Source organism: Loxodonta africana, chromosome 11 (genome assembly GCF_030014295.1).
Source record: "Loxodonta africana isolate mLoxAfr1 chromosome 11, mLoxAfr1.hap2, whole genome shotgun sequence".
Classification (NCBI taxonomy): Eukaryota; Metazoa; Chordata; class Mammalia; order Proboscidea; family Elephantidae; genus Loxodonta; species Loxodonta africana.
The window spans coordinates 102,237,685-102,258,751 of NC_087352.1; the positions used below are offsets into that span (position 1 = coordinate 102,237,685).

Below are 21,067 nucleotides of genomic sequence, written 5' to 3' on the forward strand. Positions count from 1 at the left end.
AATATATATAAAACTTTGACAACTTAACAACAAAAAGACAAATAGCAAAGGATAAATGAGCAAAGGACTTGAATGGACATTTCACCAAAGAGGACATTCAAATGGCCATCAAACACATGAAAACATGCTCAACATCAGTAGCCATCAGAGACATGCAAATCAAAACCACAATGACATACCATTTCAATCCCACTAGGATGACTAACCCCCATGTGTCTGTCAGTTTGTCGTACTGCGGGGGCTTGCGTGTTGCTGTGATGCTGGAAGCTATGCCACTGGTATTCGGATACCAGCAGGGTCACCCATGGAGGACAAGATTCAGCTGAGCTTCCAGACTAAGACAGACTAGGAAGAAGGACCCGGCAGTCTACTTCTAAAAAGCGTTAGCCAGTGAAAACCTTATGAATAGCAGCGGAACATTGACTGATATAGTGTTGGAAGCCACTCAAAAGTTGACTGGGGAAGAGCTGCCTCCTCAAAGTAGAGTCGACCTTTAGTGACATGGATGGAGTAAAGCTTTCGGGACCTTCATTCGCTGATGTGGCACGACTCAAAATGAGAAGAAACAGCTGCAAACATCCATTAATAATCAGAACCTGGAATGTATGAAGTATGAATCTAGGAAAATTGGAAATTGTCAAAAATGAAATGGAACGCATAAACATCGATATCCTAGGCATTAGTGAGCTGAAATGGAATAGTACTGGCCATTTTGAATCAAACAATCATATAGTCTACTGTGCTGGGAATGACAACTCGAAGAGGAATGGTGTCACATTCATTGTCAAAAAGAACGTTTCAAGATTTATCCTGAAGTACAACACTGTCAGTGATAGGATAATATCCATACGGCTACATAGAAGGCCAGTTAATACAACTATTATTCAAATTTACGCACCAACTACTAGGGCCAAAGATGAAGAAATAGAAGATTTTTATCAGCTGCTGCAGTCTGAAATTGATCGAACATGCAATCAAGATAATTACTGGCGATTGGAATGCAAAAGTTGGAAACAAAGAAGAAGGATCAGTAGTTGGAAAATATGGCTTTGGTGACAGAAACAATGCCGGAGATCGAATGATAGAATTTTGCAAGACCAACGACTTCTTCATTGCCAATACCTTCTTTCACCAACATAAATGGCGATTATACACTTGGACCTCACCAGATGGAACACACAGAAATCAAATCGACTACATCTGTGGAAAGAGACGATGGAAAAGCTCAATATCATCAGTCAGAACAAGGACAGGGGCCAACTGTGGAACAGACCATCAATTGCTTACATGCAAGTTCAAGCTCAAACTGAAGAAAATCAGAGCAAGTCCGCGAGAGCCAAAATATGACCTTGAGTACATCTCACTTGAATTTAGAGACCATGTGAAAAATAGATTTGATGCATTGAACACTAGTGACCGAAGACCAGACGAGTTATGGAACGACATCAAGGACATCATCCATGAAGAAAGCAAGAGGTCATTGAAAAGACAGGAAAGAAAGAAAAGACCAAGACGGATGTCAGAGGAGACTCTGAAACTTGGTCTTGAGTGTTGAGCAGCTAAAGCAAAAGGAAGAATTGATGAAGTAAAAGAACTGAACAGAAGATTTCAAAGGGCCTCTCGAGAAGACAAAGTAAAGTATTATAATGACACACGCAAAGACCTGGAGATGGAAAACCAAAAGGGAAGAACACACTCGGCGTTTCTCAAGCTGAAAGAACTGAAGAAAAAATTCAAGCCTCGAGTTGCAATAGTGAATGATTCCATGGGGAAAATATTAAACGACGCGGGAAGCATCAAAAGAAAATGGAAGGAATACACAGAGTCATTATACCAAAAAGAATTAGTCGATGTTCATCCATTTCAAGAGGTGGCATATGATCAGGAACCGATGGTACTGAAGGAAGAAGTCCAAGCTGCTCTGAAGGCACTGGCAAAAAACAAGGCTCCAGGAATTGATGGAATATCAATTGAGATGTTTCAACAAACAGATGCAGCGTTGGAGGTGCTCACTCATCTATGCCAAGAAATATGGAAGACAGCTTCCTGGCCAACTGACTGGAAGAGATCCATATTTATGCCTATTCCCAAGAAAGGTGATCCAACCAAATGTGGAAATTGTAGAACAATACCATTAATATCACACGCAAGCAAAATTTTGCTGAAGATCATTCGAAACCGGCTGCAGCAGTATATCAACAGGGAACTGCCAGAAATTCGGGCCGGTTTCAGAAGAGGACGTGGAACCAGGGATATCACTGCTGGTGTCAGATGGATCCTGGCTGAAAGCAGAGAATACTAGAAGGAAGAAGGATGTTTACCTGTGTTTTATTGACTATGTGTGGATCATAACAAACTGTGGGAAACATTGCAAAGAATGTGAATTCCAGAACACTTAATTGTCCTCATGAGGAACCTTTACATAGATCAAGAGGCAGTTATTCGGACAGAACAAGGGGATACTGATTGGTTTCAAGTCAGGAAAGGTGTGCGTCAGGGTTGTAGTTTTTCACCATACCTATTTAATCTGTATGCTGAACAAATAATATGAGAAGCTGGACTATATGAAGAAGGATTGGGCATCAGGATTGGAGGAAGACTCATTAGCAACCTGAGTTATGTAGATGACAGAACCTTGCTTCCTGAAAGTGAAGAGGACTTGAAGCACTTCCTAATGAAGATCAAAGACCACGGCCTTCAGTATGGACTGCACCTCAACATAAAGAAAACAAAAAAATCCTCACGACTAGACAAATAAGCAACATCATGATAAACGGAGAAAAGATTGAAGTTGTCAAGGATTTCATTTTACTTGGATCCACAATGAACAGCCATAGAAGCAGCAGTCAAGAAATCAAAAGACGCATTGCATTGGGTAAATCTGCTACAAAGGACCTCTTCAAAGTGTGGAAGAGCAAAGATGTCACCCTGAAGACTAAGGTGCGCCTGACCCAAGCCATGGTATTTTCAATCGCATCATATGCATGTGAAAGCTGGACAATGAATAAGGAAGACCGAAGAAGAGTTGATGCCTTTGAATTGTGGTACTGGCGAAGAATATTGAATATACCATGGACTGCCAAAAGAACGAACAAATCTGTCTTGGAAGAAGTGCGGCCAGAATGCTCCTTAGAGGCAAGGATGGCGAGACTGTGTCTTACATACTTTGGACATGTTTTCAGGAGGGATCAGTCCCTGGCGAAGGACATCATGCTTGGGAGAGTACAGGGTCAGCAGAAAAGAGGAAGACCCTCAACAAGGTGAGGGATTGACACAGTGGCTGCAGCAATGAGCTCAAGCATAACAACGATTTTAAGGATGGAGCAGGACCAGGCAGTGTTTCGTTCTGTTGTGCATAGGGTCGCTATGAGTTGGAACTGACTCAGCAGCACCTAACAACAACAACAACAGTATGACTAAGATTGAAAAATAAATAAATAAATAATGCTGGCAAGAACGTGGGGAAATTGGGACCCTTATCCATTGCTGGTGGGAACACAAAAAGGTACAGCCATTGTGGAAAACAGTGTGGCAGTTCCTTATAAAACTAAAAGTAGAACAACCATAAGACCCAACAATTCCACTCCTAGGTGGATACCCAAAAGACTTGAAAGCAGACTCAGAGACTTGTACACCAATGTTCATTCCAGCACTATTCACAATAGCCAAAAGGTGGAAACAACCTAAATGCCCATCAACAGATGAATGGATAAACAAAATGTGGTACATACCTACAGTGGATTACGACTTAGCCAGTAGAAGAAACAAAGTCTTGATCCATGCTACATTACGGACGGAACTTGAGGATATTATACCAAGTGAAATAAGTCAAGCACAAAAGGACAAATATTGTATTGACCTCACATATAAAAAGATAAGAACAGGCAAATGTATAGAGACCGCAGTTTATTAGTGGTTACCAGGGGTGGGAAGGAGTGGGGAAAGGGCTGTTAACGGTGATGGAAAAATCACATTGATTAAGGCTAGGGTTGCACAGCGGATCATCGTAATTGCTGTCAATAAGTTGTACACCTGTAAAAAGTTGAGCTGGTAAAAGTTGTGATGGATATATTTACAACAACAGCAACAAAAAACCCTAAAAAACAAAACAAAAAGTAGCTGCTGAGGCTGCTTATGTACAACCAAAAACCTCATGGCATTTGGTTCCTTGGTTTGGAGGTTTAGGGTGTTTCAATGGGACGTCCCAGTTAATTGGCCTAATAACATTCAGTGTGTCTGTTCTGCCTGCTATTATTTTGTGTAGTCCCTGGGGTTGGGTAGTGGTTAAGAGCTATGGCTGCTAATCAAAAGGTCGGCAGTTCGAATCCAGCAGGCACTCCTTGGAAACTCAATGGGGCTATTCTACTCTGTCCTATACGGTTGCTATGAGTCAGAATCAATGGCAACAGATTTTTTTCTTGGGGGGGGGGGTGTCTTAAAAGCTTGCAAATGGCCATCCAAGGCATGATAATTGATCTCTATTCATCTGAAACAACAGAAGCAGAAGGAGAGTCAAGAATAGAGGAGGATATGAAATGTGTCATTGCCTCCATGAACAACTGCCTCCTTTGCCACAATACTAGAAGAACTGGATGGTGCCTGACTACCATAACTGAACATTTTGATCAAAGATTCCATAGAAGAATCCTGATCAAAAAGGAGAAAAAGCAGAATAGAATTTCAAATTCTCATGGATTCCAGACTTTCTGGAGCACTGGAGGCTGGATTAACCCCTGAAACTATTGCCCTGAGATAATCTTAAATCAAAAATATCTCCTGACGTTTTCTTAAAACCAAACAATGTTGTTGTTATTGTTAGGTGTCAGGGAGTTGGTTCTGACTTATAGTGAACCCATGTACAACAGAACGAAACACTGCCTGGTCCTGTGCCATCCTCACAATTGTTATGCTTGAGCTCATCATTGCAGCCACTGTATCAATCCAAACTCTTGAGGGTGTTCCTCTTTTGGGCTGACCCTCTAATATCCAGGTATGGGTGGCAGGACAGCAGATTGAGTGTTTAGCACTCAGTACCTCATGAGAACCCTCACAATTTTTTCATGTGACGTCTAAAAATATACCAAATATCAGTCTTTTATCCAACAATTATTAACAGCAAATAAAAACTGACCAGAGTGAAAGACACACATGGTAAACTACTGACTAAAAACTGTAAGTATCAAATCTTGAGAAATTTAAGTTAGCAAAATTTGATCTAAAAAAAAGTAAGACTTGGTAGTAATAAATGTCCATTAACACTAAAACACCACATGGACTAAAAACTGGATGAAATACAAAGGTGTAAACGGCTCTCAGAGTCCCCTGCAGGAAGTACCATCCACACAGGGGTGTCCTTGATGGATGTTTGTGTTCACAAACAGCCAAAACCTCCATGAAGTCAAGCACTCATACTCAAGATGACAGAATTACCTAATCTGAAGTTGATGGTGGAGGATGAGAAATGGGCCACCTTCTCCTCCCTCACCTAAAACAGGATCAGATTTCCTAGTGACAGATCTTGCCCTGCAGACGCTGGATACCCAGGCCACCTGAAGACCGTCCCACACACCCATCAGGAAGGGCCCAGCCACCATCCTTCCTGTGTGGTGTTCCACCCACAGAAGCCCCAAGTGCAGGACCTAGAGTGGAGGGAGGATGGACCCCTGAAGATGCTGTGCTTGGCAGCTCCTACCAACGGCCTGACCGTTCCCCATGGCCCTGCCTGACAGCATACATCTAGCATGATGGCAATGTCTTAGGCTGGGTTCTCTAGAGAAGCAAAACCAGTGAAGCATATATATACAGTGTATATATATGTGTGTGTATATATATATATATATATATATATGGGTTATATATGTATATATGTGTATATATATATGCACATGTATTATACAGAGAGACAGAGATTTCTATCAAAGAAATGGCTCACACGGTTCTCGAGGCTGGAAAGTCCCAAGTCCATGGGCAGGCTGGAGGCTTCTGCAGACTCACGGAGCTGCAGGGGCTGGCAAACACAAGATTGCCAGATAAGACAGTAGGCCGCTGGCTCACATGCTGCAGTGGCTGACGAATCTCAAGATTGGCAAGTAAGATGCTAGCTCAAGTCCCAAGAACCAGAGGTCGGATGAGTCTCCAGAGTAAGCAAATGCCAGTAAGCTTTGCCAGCTCATAGCAGATCTCATCATGGAGGTGGTTACATTATATCAGATCTCATTATGGAGGTGATAACATGATTATATAGCTCCCAAAGTACATCATAAGTGTCAAACCACTGAGAATCATGGCCCAGCCAAGTTGACACACAACCTTAACCGTCACAGTCCACCCCTTGTCAACCTGGCACTAATTAACATCTCCCTAAACCATACACGATGTCTACATAAAGACAATTATGTGCCTAACATGATACAACCAATGTGTACAACTGAAAACGCACTACACTGTTTATGTCTTATATTTTATAAGTGAAGAAAACAAAAATATTTGAGGCACACATACAAGGAAGAAATACTCATAACAATTACAGTCCTCATTTCTGCAACTGGTCACATGGTCATAGCTGGTATTTAGAACTACCTTCTTCCATCACTCATTCCATTCTCCCTTTATCCTCAGCAAGCACCTCAGCGGGTCATGGTTCTTTGCCTGGTGGAGTGACTCAAACATTCATTTCTGGAGGGTCTGAGCCATTAGTAGTCGTGCTGGAATTTGGTTACTGTAGTTTCCCATTGACTTTAATCACAGGGGATGGTAGTACTAACAGATGCCCTTAGGTGTCTCCCTGTACTCCAGGCATACTCTGCCTCCATTATGCAACACCAGTCTGATTTCCTCTAGGTAGTCAGGATCAATCACATCAGCCAATACAGTTAACTCCCTTCTTTGCCTGCTGATCCAGAGGCATGAGGAGCCCAAAATGCCTGGGCGGCATTCTTAACTTCTAGTTCAATGGAATCTGTGTTGTATCTCCTGGTGGGAGCATTTCTCCCTTTGGAACTAAGACCTCTAGACCTGCGGAGCATGGGGTTGCAGGACAGGAAGCAAAAATTTTGCAAATGGGCTACTAGGGGTAATAATGAGTGGTGCCACTCCCATTCCCACCCCTTGATTCCTGGACCCATGAATCCTGGCAATGGAAGAAACAGCACCACATATTGGATGCTGGTTTAGAGCATCCTGGAGAACACTGCCCCAACCCTGCAAGGTATTGTCACCCAGCTGGTGACACAGTTCTGTCTTTAGAAGGCCATTTCATCGTTCTATCAAGCCAGCTTCTTTAGGAAGATGGAGAACATGATAAGACCAGTGAATTCCATGAGCATGGGCCCATTGCCACACTTCATTTGCTGTGAAGTGAGTCCCTTGATCCGAGATGATGCTTTGTGGGATATTATGACATTGGATAAGGCATTCTGTAAGTCCATGAACGGTAGTTTTGGCCGAAGCATTGCATGTAAGAAAGGCAAATCCATACCCAGAAAAAAAAAAAAACAATACCCAGAGTGAGTGTCTATTCCAGTAAGAACGAAATGTTGCCATTTCCATGATGGAAATGGTCCAATGTAATCAACCTGCCACCAGGTTGCTGACTGATCACCTCAAGGAATGGTGCCGTATCAGGGACTCAGTGTTGGTCTCTGCTGCTGGCAGATTGGGCACTCAGCAGTGGCCGTATCCAAGCTGGCCTTGGTGAGTGGAAGTCCATGTTGCTGAGCCCATGCATAACCTCTCTCCCTGCCACCATGGCCACTTTGTTCATGAGCCCATTGGGCAAGGATGGGAGTAGCTGGGGAAAGAATATGACTAGTTTCCACATAACATGTCATCTTATCCACTTGTTAAAATCCTCCTCTGCCAAGGTCACTCTTTGGTGGGCAGTCACATGAGACACAAATATCTTCACTTCTTTGTCACATTCAGTGAGGTCGATCCACATGTATCTTCCCCATACCTCCTTGTCACCAATTTTCCAATCGTGTTCCTTGCTAGCCCCTGACCATCCAGCCAAACCACTGGCCACAGCCCATGAATCAGTATACAGTTGCACATCTGGCCATTTCTCCTTCCAAGCAGAGTGAACAACCAGTGCAATGCTCAAAGTTCTGCCCATTGGGAGGATTTCCCTTCACCACTGTCCTTCAGGGAGGTCCCAGAAAGTAGCTGTTGCTGCTACTGTCCACTTTCGAGTGGTGCCTGCAAAAAGCACAGAACCGTCTGTAAACCAGGCACAAATTTTCTCTTCCTCAGTCAACTGATTGTAAGGAACTCCCATGAGACGATAGGTACAGACACAGACTGGAAGAGGGCAGAAAATGAGACAGAAGTGGAGACTGGGCATTTGGGCCACTTCCTCATGCAACTGTCCTGTGCCTTCAAGTCCTGCTCAGGCCTGATCTGATATATACCACTTCCATTTAATGATGGAGTGCTGCTGTGCATGTCTCTCTTTATGACTCTGAGTCAGAGAAGGCCCAGTTCATGATGGGCAGCTAAGGCCACATGGCGACTTGGTGGCCCACAGTTAAGCGTTCAGTCTCTACTAAGGCCCCGTAGTAAGTCAAAAGCTGTTTCTCAAAAGGAGACTAGTTATCTGCAGAGGATGCCTGGGATTTGTTCCAAAATCCTAAGGGTCTGCACTGTGATTCACCAACAGGGTCCTGCCAAAGACTCCAAACAGCACCTCTATCTGCCACTGAGACTTCAAGCACCATAGGATCAGCCAGATCATATGGCCCAAGTGGTAGAACCGCTAACACAGCAGCCTGAACCTGTCACAGAGCTGTCTCTTGTTCTGGGCCCCACTCAAAACTAGCAGCTTTTTGAGTCACTTGAAAAATAGGCTGGAGTAGCACACCCAAATGAAGGATATATTGCCTCGAAAATCTACAGAAACTTACCAGGCTTTGTGCCTCCTTTTTAGTTGTGGGAGGGGCCAGATGCAGTAACTTAATCTTCACTTAGAAGGACTATCTCCACATACCCCTTTATCACTGGACCCCTAGAAATATCAAGGAGGTGGAAGGCACCTGAATTTTTTTTTTCTTTTTAGGTCAGCAGTTTTAATCACATCAGCCATGTAGAACAACAGTAATAATTTCGTGCAACAGATGGATAGATACACTTAAGTTTACATGGAATGAAGTGACTTTTAAAATAAAGAGAACTATTTTTTTTTTCCTGTCTAATCTTTTTTTTTTTTGTTAATCTTTGGCTGATGGGTAACTTCAGGAGTCACTTTATTACTGAGCTAAAAGGGTGTCCAGGGGTCCTACTTTTGGGGTTCCTCCAGTCTGTCAGGCAAGTCTGGTCTTTTTTTGTGAGTTAGAATTTTGCTCTACATTTTTCTCATGCTCTGTCTGGGACCCTCTATCGTGATCCCTGTCAGAGCAGTCAGTGGTGGTAGCCAGGCACCATCTAGTTGTGCTGGACTTAGTCTGGTGGAGGCTGTGGTATTCGTGATCCGCTGACCATTTGGATCTTTCCCATGTCTTTGGTTTTCTTCATTCTCCCTTGCTCCAGAAGAGCTGAGACCACTCACAAGCTTTTAAGACTCTAGATGCTAATCAAAGTATAGTGTAGAACATTTTCTTTATGTTATGCCAACTGAGCTAGATGTTCCTGAGACCATGGGACCAGCCCTCGGCCCAGTAATTCGGGCCTCAGAGAGTTTGGATGAGGCACCTGAATTTTTGTCGGATTAATTTCCCACCCTCTAGCATACAAATATTTTACCAGCAAGTCCAGAGTTATTGACACTTCTTCCTTACTAGGTCCAATCAACATAATGTCACCAATGTAATGGACCACTGTGACATCTTGTGGAAAGGAAAGGTGATCAAGGTACCTGCAGACTAAATTATGACATAGGGCTGGAGAGTTGATATAGTCCCGAGATGGGACAGTAAAGGTGTACTGCTGACCTTGCCAGCTGAAGGCATACTGCTTCTGGTTGTCCTTCCAAACAAAAACCAAAAAAACCAAACCCGTTGCCATGGAGTTGATTCCGATTTATAGTGGCCCTTTTTTTTTTACAGGACAGAGTAGAGCCGCCCCATATGGTTTCCAAGGAGTGCCTGGTGGATTAGAACTCCCGACCTTTTTGGTTAGCAGCCATAGCTTTTAACCACTATGCCACCAGGGTTTCCCCTTCCTAACATGTATAGAGAAAAAGGCAGTAGCCAGATCAATATCTGCATATCAGGTATCAGGAGATGTATTTGCTCAAGCAATGAAACCACATCTGGCACATCAGTTGCAATTGGAGTCACCACCTGGTTAAATTTTCAATAATCCACTGTCATTCTCCAAAATCCCTGTTTTTTGCACAGGCCAAATAAACAAATAGAATGGGGACAGGGTAGGAACCACCACCTCTGCATCCCTCAGGTCCTTAATGGTGGCAGTAATCTCTGCAATCCCTCCAGGAAATCAGTATTGCTTCTGGCTTACTATTTTCCCAAGCAGGGAAAGTTCTAATGGCTTCCACTTGGCTTTTCCTACCATAATAGCCTTTACTCCACTTGTCAGGAATCCAGTGTGGGGGTTCTGCCAGTTGCTGAGTGTATCTAATCCAATTACACATTCTGGAACTGGGGAAATGACTGCAGGATGGTTTGGAGACTGACTGGACCCACTGTGAACCAAACCTGAGCAAAGACTCCATTAATAATCCAGCCTCCGTACACCCCCATTCTGACTGGTGGGCCACAGTGATGTTTTCTGTCTCCTGGAAATTATTTTCAGTTCAGAGCCAGTATCCAATAATCTCTGAATAGTCTATTTCCTCTTCGCCAATGAACAGTCACTCTTGCAAAAGGCCATAGATCCCTTTAGGGAAGGCTGTGAGAAAGATTACCATTATAAACTTGTGGCAGTGTAGTGGTGTCCGTCCTCAAGGGGACCCTACCTCCCCTTCATTCAAGGGGTTGTGGGTCTGTAAACTGGCTCAACTGTGGGAATTGAGGGGCCATGACTATTCTGGCGATTCGCAATACACTGCCTTTCACTTGACCTAGAATTCTTCTGTTTGTACAGATCAAGCTAATTAGATTTTTGTGTACCAATGCCATCTGATTACTGCTTTAACTCTACTGTCCATTACAGTAACCATGCCCACTTTTTCTTTGTTGACTGCCGCCACTTGGCCCCTACCGCCACGGGGTCCGATCAGCCCCATTGTAGTTAGGTGTCTTAATCAGTTAGGGCGGTTCCCACTGTCAAATCTGACTTACATAAAATAGCCATCACGGCAGTCTTCAAGGATGCTGGGGCTCCCTTCACAAATTTGTTCTCCACTGTGGTGGTAAAAGGTGTGTCCTCTGGGCACTCCATGTGCGGGTCTGAGAGTTTAATCTGATAAATCCACTGTAACATGCCAATTTCCCTAAGTCTTTGGATACCTTCTTTTACAGTATACCGAGGCAGGTTTGGCACTTCAACTTGATTTAGTGTGGGCCACTGTGTGATTACGTGCTTCAGCGAACAAACCAAATAAACTATTAGATCCTTTCCTAACCTCTCAAGCTGAAACACTGAATGAGGAATCTGTGCTTAGTGGGCCACTATCAATAAACTCAGACTGATACAACATTATGTTCCTTGCACCATTATCCCACACTTTTTTTTTTAAGGCCAAGTTACATTGGCCTTATCTTTTTTAAAAAAAAAATTTTTATTGTGCTTTAAGTGAAAGTTTACCAGTCAACTCAGTCTCTCACACAAAAACCCATATACACCTAGCTACACAGTCCCAATTACTATCCCCCTTAAGGAGACAGCCCGCTCTCTCCCTCCACTGTCTCTTTTCGTGTCCTTTTCGCCAGCTTCTAACCCCCTCCACCCTCTCACCTCCCCTCCAGGCAGGAGATGCCAACATAGTCTCAAGTGTCCACCTGATCCAAGAAGCTCACTCCCCATCAGCATCCCTCTCCAACCCATTGTCCAGTCCAATCCATGTCTGAAGAGTTGGCTTCGGGAATGGTTCCTGTCCTGGGCCAACAGAAGGTCTGGGGGCCATGACCACTGGGGTCCTACCAGTCTCTGTCAGACCATTAAGTCTGGTCTTATAATTTGGGGTCTGCATCCCACTGCTCTCCTACTCCCTCAGGGGTTCTCTGTTGTCTTCCCTGTCAGGGCAGTCATCAGTTGTAGCCGGGCACCATCTAGTTCTTCTGGTCTCAGGATGATGTAGTCGCTGGTCCATGTGGCCCTTTCTGTCTCTTGGGCTCGTAATCACCTTGTGTCCTTCATTCTCCTTTGATCCAGGTGGGTTGAGACCAATTGATGCATCTTAGATGGCTGCTTGCTAGCATTTAAGGCCCCAGACGCCACTCTTCAAAGTGGGATGCAGAATGTTTTCTTAATAGATTTCATTATGCCAATTGACTTAGATGTCCCCTGAAACCATCGTCCCCAGACCCCTGCCCCTGCTACGGTGGCCTTCAAAGCATTCAGTTTATTCAAGAAACTTCTTTGCTTTTGGTTTAGTCCAATTGTGCTGATCTCCCCTGTATTGTGTGCTGTCTTTCCCTTCACCTAAAGTAGTTCTTATCTACTATCTAATTAGTGAATACCCCTCTCGCACCCTCCTTCCCTCCCCCCTTTCGTAAACACAAAAGAATGTTTTCTTCTCAGTTTAAACTATTTCACAAGTTCTCATAATAGTGGTCTTTTTTTTTTTTTTTTTATAGAATATTTGTTCTTTTGCAACTAATTTCACTCACCATAATGCCTTCCAGGTTCCTCCATGTTATGAAATGTTTCACAGATTACTCACTGTTCTTTATCTATGCATAATATTCCATTGTGTGAATATACCATATTTATCCATCCATCTGTTGATGGGCACCCTTGGTTGCTTCCATGTTTTTGCTATCGTAAACAGTGCTGCAACAAACATGGGTGTGCATATATCTGTTCCTGTAAAGGCTCTTATTTCCCTAGGATATATTCTGAGGACTGGGATTGCTGGGTCATATGGTAGTTCTAATTTTTAAGGAAGCATCAAATCGATTTCCAAAGTGCTTGTACCATTTGACATTCCCGCCAGCAGTGTACAATTGTTCCAATCTCTCCACAGCCTCTCCAACATTTATTATTTTGTGTTTTTTGGATTCATGCCAGCCTTGTTGGAGTGAGATGAAATTACATTGTAGTTTTGATCTGCATTTCTCTAATGGCTAATGATCATGAACACTTCCTCATATATCTGTTAGCTACCTGAATGTCTTCTTTAGTGAAGTGTCTATTCATATCTTTTGCCCATTTTTTAATTGGGTTATTTGTCTTTTTGCAGTTGAGTTTTTGCAGTATCATGTAGATTTTAGAGATCAACCGCTGATCAGAAATGTCATAGCTAAAAACTTTTTTCCAGTCTCTAGGTAGTCTTTTTACTCTTTTGGTGAAGTCTTTGGATGAGCATAAGTGTTTGATTTTTAGGAGCTCCCAGTTATCTAGTTTTTCTTCTACGTTCTTTATAATGTTTTCTATACTGTTTATGCCATGTATTAGGGCTCCTAACATTTTCCCTATTTTTCTTCCATGATCTTTATCGTTTTAGATTTTATATTTAGGTCTTTGATCCATTTTGAGTTAGTTTTTGTGCATGGAGTGAGGTATGGGTCTTGTTTCATTTTTTTGCAGATGGATATCCAGTTATGCCAGCACCATTTGTTAAAAAGACTGTCTTTTCCCCATTTAACTGATTTGAGGCCTTTCTTAAATATCAACTGCTCATATGTGGATGGATTTATGACTGGATTCTTAATTTTGTTCCATTGGTCCATGTATTTGTTGTTGTACCAGTACCAGGCTGTTTTGACTACTGTGGCGGTATAATAGGTTCTAAAATCAGCTAAAGTAAGGCCTCCCACTTTGTTCTTCTTTTTCAGTAATGCCTTATTTATCTGGGGCCTCTTTCCCTTCCATATGAAATTGGTGATTTGTTTCACCATCTCATTAAAGAACGTCCTTGGGATTTGGATCGGAATTGAATTAAATATATAGATCGCTCTTGGTAGAATAGACATTTTTATAATGTTAAGTCTTCCTATCCACGAGCAAGGTATGTTCTTTCATTTATGTAAGTCTCTTTTGGTTTCTTGCAGAAGTGTACTGTAGTTTTGTCTTTTACATCTGTGGAAAGTTTTTTATTTTATCTTCCTGGGGGCTACTGTAAATGGCATTGATTTGTCGATTTCCTCTTCGATATTCTTTTTGTTGATGTAGAGGAATCCAACTGATTTTTGTATGTTTATCTTGTATCCCGATACGCTGCTGAACTCTTCTATTAGTTTCAGTAGTTTTCTGGAGGATTCCTTAGGGTTTTTTGTGTATAAGATCATGTCATGTGCAAATAGAGATACTTTTACTTCTTCCTTGCCAATCTGGATGCCCTTTATCTCTTTATGTAGCCTAATTGCTCTGGCTAGGACTTCCAGCACAATGTTGAATAAGAGTGGTGATAAAGGGCATCCTTGTCTGGTTCCTGATCTCAATGGGAATGCTTTCAGGCTCTCTCCATTTAGGGTGATGTTGGCTGTTGGCTTTGTATAAATGCCCTTTATTATGTTGAGGAATTTTCCTTCTATTCCTATTTTGCTGAGAGTTTTTATCATGAATGGGTGTTGGACTTTGTCAAATGCCTTTTCTGCATCAATTGATAAAATCATGTGATTCTTGTCTTTTGTTTTATTTACGTGGTGGATTACATTAATTGTTTTTCTAATGTTGAACCATCCCTGCATACCTGGTATGAATCCCACTTGGTCATGGTGAATTATTTTTTTGATATGTTGTTGAATTCTATTGGCTAGAATTTTGTTGAGGGTTTTTGCATCTACATTCATGAGGGATATAGGTCTATAATTTTCTTTTCTTGTGGTGTCTTTACCTGGTTTTGGTATCAGGGATATGGTGGCTTCATACAATGAGTTTGGTAGTATTCCATCCTTTTCTATGCTCTGAACTACCTTTAGTAGTAGTGGTGTTAACTCTTCTCTGAAAGTTCGGTAGAACTCTGCAGTGAAGCCGTCCGGACCAGGGCTTGTTTTTGTTGGGAGTTTTTTGATTACTTTTTCAATCTCTTTTTTTGTTATGGGTCTATTTAGTTGTTCTTCCTCTGTTTGTGTTAGTTTAGGTAGGTAGTGTGTTTCTAAGAATTCATCCATTTCTTCTAGGTTTTCAAATTTGAGTATAGTTTTTCATAGTAATCTGATATGATTCTTTTAATTTCAGTTTGGGTCTGTTGTTGTATCACCCATCTAATTTCTTATGAGGGTTATTTGCTTCCTCTCGTGTTTTTCTTTTGTCAGTCTGGCCAATGGTTTATCAATTTTGTTGAGTTTTTCAAAAAATCAGCTTTTGGTCTTGTTAATTCTTTCAATTGTTTTTCTGTTTTCTATTTCATTTAGTTCAGCTCTAATTTTTATTATTTGTTTCCTTCTGGTGCCTGTGGGTTTCTTTTGTTGCTCTCTATTTGTTCGAGTTGTAGGCATAGTCCTGTGATTTTGGCCCTTTCTTCTGTTTGGAAGTTTGCATTTATCAATATAAATTGGCCTCTGAGCACCGCTTTTGCTGTGTCCCAAATGTTCTGATAGGAAGTGTTTTCATTCTCATTGGATTCTGTGAATTTCTTTATTCCATCCTTAATGTCTTCTATAATCCGGTCTTTTTTGAGCAGGCTATTGTTCAGTTTCCAAGTGTTTGATTTCTTTTCCCGTTATTGATTTCCACTTTTATGGCCTTACGGTCAGAGAAGATGCTTTGTAATATTTCAGTGTTTTGGATTCTGCTAAGGCTTGCTTTATGACCTAATATGTGGTGTATTCTAGAGAATGCTCCATGTGCTCTAGAAAAGAAAGTATAGTTGGTTGCTGTTGGGTGGAGTGTTCTGTATATGTCTATGAGGTCAAGTTGGTTGACTGTGACAAGTTCGATCTTCCGTGTCTTTATTGAGCTTCTTTCTGGATGTCCTGTCCTTCACCGAAAGTGGTGTGTTGAAGTCTCCTACTATTATTGTGGAACTGTCTATCTCACTTTTCAATGATGATAGAGTTTGTTTTATGTATCTTGCAGCCCTGTCATTGGGTGCATAAATATTTAATACGGTTATATCTTTTTGGTGTATTATCCCTTTAATCATTATATAGTGTCCTTCCTTATCCTTTCTGATGGATTTAACTTTAAAGTCTATTTTGCCAGAAATTAATATTGCCACTCCTGCTCTTTTTTGATTGTTGTTTGCTTGATATATTTTTTTCCATCCTTTGAGTTTTAATTTGTGTGTGTCTCTAAGGCTAAGGTGTGTCTCTTGTAGGCAGCATATATAGATGGATCTTGTTTTTTAATCCATTCTGCCACTCTCTGTCTCTTTATTGGTGCATTTAGCCCATTTACATTCAGGGTTAATTATGGATAGGTATGAATTTAGTGCTATCATTTTGATGTCTTTTCTTTGTGTGTTGACAGCTTCTTTTTCCCACTTGATTTTATGTGCTGAGTAGGTTTTCTTTGTATATTGTCCTTTCCACATATTTGTTGTTGATTTTTTCTGCTAAGTCTGTATTTTTCCCTTCTATTTTATTTTGATGAGTAGGATAGTTTGTCTCCTTTGTGGTTACCTTATATTTACCCCTATTTTTCTAAATTTATAACTAACTTTTATTTCTTTGTATCGCCGTATCTTCCTCTCTATACGGAAGGTGTATGATTACATTTCTTAGTCCCTCTTTATTATTTTAATGTTGTCTTCTTTATATAATAACATTGCTGTTACCCTGTGTTGGGCTTTTTTTTTTTTTTTTATTTTAATCTTGCTTTATTTTTTTTTTTTGGATTTCCGTGTCTGGGTTGACTTCTGGTTGCTCTGCCCAGTGTTCTAGTCTTGGGTCGATACCTGATTTTATTAATTTTCGAACCAAAGAACTCCTTTAAGTATTTCTTGTAGTTTTGGTTTGGTTTTTATGAATTCCCTCAACTTGTGTTTTTCTGGGAATGTCTTAATTTCACCTTCATATTTAAGAGACAGTTTTGATGGATATATGATTCTTGGCAGGCAATTTTTTTCCTTCAGTTTTTTAAATATGTCACCCCATTGCCTTCTTGTCTGCATGGTTTCTGCCGAGTAGTCCAAGCTTATTCTTATTGGCTCTCCCGTGTAGGTGACTTCTCTTTTATCCCTCGCTGTTCTTATAATTGTCTCTTTATCTTTGGTTTTGGCAAGCTTGATTATAATATGTTTTGGTGACTTTCTTTTAAGATCTACCTTATGTGGAGTTCGATAGGTATCTTCTCATCTTCCACAGTATCAGGGAAGTTTTCTGCCAACAAATCCTCAACAATTTTCTCTGTACTTTCTGTTATCCCTCCCTGTTCTGGTACTCCAGTCACTCGTAGGTTATTTTTCTTGATAGAGTCCCACATGATTCTTAAGGTTTCTTCATTTTTTTAAATTTTTATCTGATTTTTCTTCAAATATATTTGTGCCAAATGATTTATCTTCGAGTTCAGAAATTCTAGCTTCTACTTGCTCAATTCTGCTCCTCTGACTTTCTATTATCTAATTCTGTAATTTTATTGTTAATCTTCTGAATTTCTGATTGCTGTCTGTCTATGGGTTTTTCCTGCTTATTAAAGTTTTCATTATGTTCCTGACTAATCTTTCTGATTTCTTTACTTGCTTTATCTGTGTGTTCCTTGGCTTGTTCTGCGTATTGCCTCATTTCCTTCCTGATGTTTTGAAGGGTTCTGTATATTAAACTTTTGTATTCTGCATCTGGTAATTCCAGGAATGCACTTTCATCTAAAAGATCCCTGGATTCTTTGAGAGCCTGTTGAGGTGATCATAGCCTGTGTCTTTATGTGACTTGATATTGACTGTTGTCTCCGAGCTATCTATAAGTTGTTGTATTAGTTTATGCTTGCTTACCGTGTCGTAGATACTTGCTTTTTTTTGTTTTGGTATACCCCTATGGGTTGCTTGAGTGAGCTAGCTTATTTTCGCCTTTGGAGCTCTGGTGTCCTGTTCGCAGCCTGCTAGACCTGTTATCAGGTCTATCAGTCTAGAAGTCCATTCACTTTTCTTGTATGAATTCAGCTTAGGTTTCCAGGTGGCTGATATCAAGTGTGTGGTACAGGCTCTGTCCTACAGTCTTAGAGAGGCAGGGGTGATTGGCGTATATACCTGTATCTGATTGCACCAGGGGGTCACGCTCTGAACAAGGCAGGGGGCTGAGAACCGACCCCCAAGTGTCTCTGTGGAAAACGTGTCTGTTTCCTAGGGCGTGCTGGTGGGTGGGCTCTGCAGAGAGACCATGGGCACACACAGTTTTTGTTGCAAGGACTGGGAGGTACCAGTTATCCCTGGACTCCTGTTGCTGGTGGAAGGGCAACCCAAGTGGACCCACCAGTCCTTAGGTCCCTGTTGCAGGTAGGTGAGGACCGTGTTTAACAGGCAAAGCAACGTCATACGTCAAACACCCACCTCTCCACTGTACCGCTCAAGTGGTTGGAGTTTGCCAATAAGGGCTTATTCTCCCGAAATAGGCCCACACAAGTCCGTGCAGAATGGAAAGGTGCTCAAGGTCCATGGTCAGTTTATGCCTGGACAGGAACCGCTTCTGTTCTGAGCTCTCCCAGTGAATGGAGCTAGCAAATTATCTTGTCCCCCCAGTTGCAAATTTTTTCCTTCCTCAAGGCCGGGAGGACGGCTCCAGGTTCTCAACAGGGTCTATCTCAGGCCTAGGGATTCAGCCACTGAAGCTGGCTTGGGGGCAGGGGGCATGGTAAGATATACGCAAGTACTTAGCTTTTGCCAAGGGCGCCCGTCTCCTCAGGTTCCGGAGGTGTGAGTGGACTGTGTGGCGGGCTGCTTCTCCCTGAGGAAACTGCGGCCAAACGCTAGTACCAGCCTGCTGCCACCACTGCTCTGGGAGCGGTGCCTGAGGCTCCCCGCGATTCAGCTCCGGCAACTCTTCTCCGCCTCTGAATAGTCTCTTCCTTCCCCTTCCCCTCAGTTCTTTGTCTAAGCTTGTCTTTGATGCTCAGGGCTCCCAGCTTGTCATAAATATACTCGTGAATTTCACTTGTTTTTTCGGGTCTTTGTTGTAAAGAGGGCTTGAAGGAAGCGTCTATTCCACCATCTTGGTTCTGCCCTATCCCACACTTTTAATAGCCATTCTCACACATATTCCCGAGGTTTCTGTTTGTATATATTAGAAAACTCAGGCAGTTCTTCTGGAGTGTTGTGTACCTCCTCCTGGGTCATGCCTTGTACTTTACGTTTTGGGGCTCACTGGGACTTAAGTCTAGCTATAGGTGTAGAAGCAAAACTGAGTGGTGGGGATGTGTTCTGAGAACATTCAGCAACGTCCTGTAAGGCATCTGCCTCAGGTGATGCCCCAGGCAATGACTAAGATGCCACCTCAGTTTATAACAACTTAGAAGTAAAAACTCAAGAGAAACCACAAAGTCTTGCTTTTTCACATTTGTTTCCACACTCAATTCATTTTCTTCTGGTATGAGTTAGAGGGATATTAAGAGGCTACTTGCTTGTTTTGAATTGCTGCGAGTTTCCTTCCTTCCCTCCCTCATTGCTCTCCTCAGTCTCCTGGTATCTCACACAGAAACATGACCATACAAGGAAGGAATCACTTGCTTCCCGGTGCCCGAGATGCAGCAGCTTTTGCTATAGACGGTCACTTTAGAAGTCTGGCCTCTCACTCATGTTGGTCCCGTCTTTCCTGAGCTGTGCTGGTGATAGTTGGGCATGTGAAGACAGAAACACACGAAATCTACCACGGCCTACTGCTGATGCGAGAGTTCCATGCTGCAGTGGGTATGTGGTTGCTGACACTTCCCTTCAACCCTACTCGGGGCCCTGTAGGCCAGGAGAGAGGTCCAGCCCCAGGTCAGGGGAGCGTGTACTGTTCAGGAAGGAGAAATGATGATGCTGTAGCCACCTCCTGAGCTTGGAGCCAACAACAGCTCAGCACACTGACGTCACCCAGGGCAGGTGCTCAGCAGCAGACTGGCCAGGTGTAGGGATCTCTGGGGACATGAGTGCTACTGTCCACAGTCGCTGTCTCAGAACACGGTACCAGCCAAGTCCGAGTTAGCCGGTGCTACATGCACCAGAGGTCTGGCACTGCAGAAGTATCTGTGCTCAGGACCAAGTCTCACACACCCGAATAACTGCCCTGAGTGGTCAGATGGGAAGTCTGGCCCCCTGGGATTAGTACATTCAATAAGTGACACTCACAGAAACATACTTCTCCCACCCAGCAGGGCTACAGAGACCGAGTACAGCACATGAATGTAACCCATACAATGCTTGCGAGGAGGCCCCTCGTGCAAGTGCACACGGCGGGGTCGGAGGGGGTGGAGGACAGGGGGACCGGACTGGAGAAGAAACTTCTGGCAACAACCAAGTACATGGGCTGGACAATGAGCTATTTTAAGTTTTCTTCTTCATCCTTATTCATTCAAAAGTCCTAAGACATCACTGAATATCTTCTATGATTAGTAATGCAGTATTAAATACCTACAAGGACATAATTACAACCATTTTATTCATTTGTATATTGTGAAATTAAAAGTTTGAGTACTAATTGGCTTGCTGCTTTTGTTTTCACCTCCTGGTGGTTTTGAAAGGAATCATTGAATAACTGTGTTTGCTTGGTCTCACACTACTTTCTACCTTAGATCCTGTCCCGTGAGAGGCCACACTTGGTTTCAGTACCCTTGTGGTCTTCAAAAGTTCAGCCCCTGGTTCTCATGTTCAGCTCAGCTCCTGCTGCCCCATAACATGCCTGAAAAAAGCAGAAGTCATACCTCAACTAGTCTTCATTAGGGCAACTACAGCAGTATTACTACAGTAATTACTAAATAAATCACTGAAATTAACGGAGATATAGATTTTAATTTTTTTTCTTATTCTGAAATATATTAGTGATTACTCAAACTGGAAATAACTGGATTGCATTATATAATTGCTACTAAACAATACGGGTGCCTTTTTGTACTCACTCCCATTGATAACTAAAATTCCAGAACAGTGTGGGGAGCA

The 21,067-nt window shown here is 42.3% G+C and overlaps 1 protein-coding gene across 1 annotated transcript in view; it reads right to left on the minus strand.

Moving 5' to 3' along the window:
* Positions 1-16,822: 16,822 nt before the first annotated feature.
* Positions 16,823-21,067, minus strand: part of PPP4R1 (protein phosphatase 4 regulatory subunit 1) — a 105,748-nt gene continuing 101,503 nt past the window's right edge. The window contains exon 21 of the transcript XR_010323494.1: positions 16,823-20,810. The gene's annotated coding sequence lies outside the window, so the exon portion shown is untranslated. The remainder of the gene's footprint in view (positions 20,811-21,067) is intronic.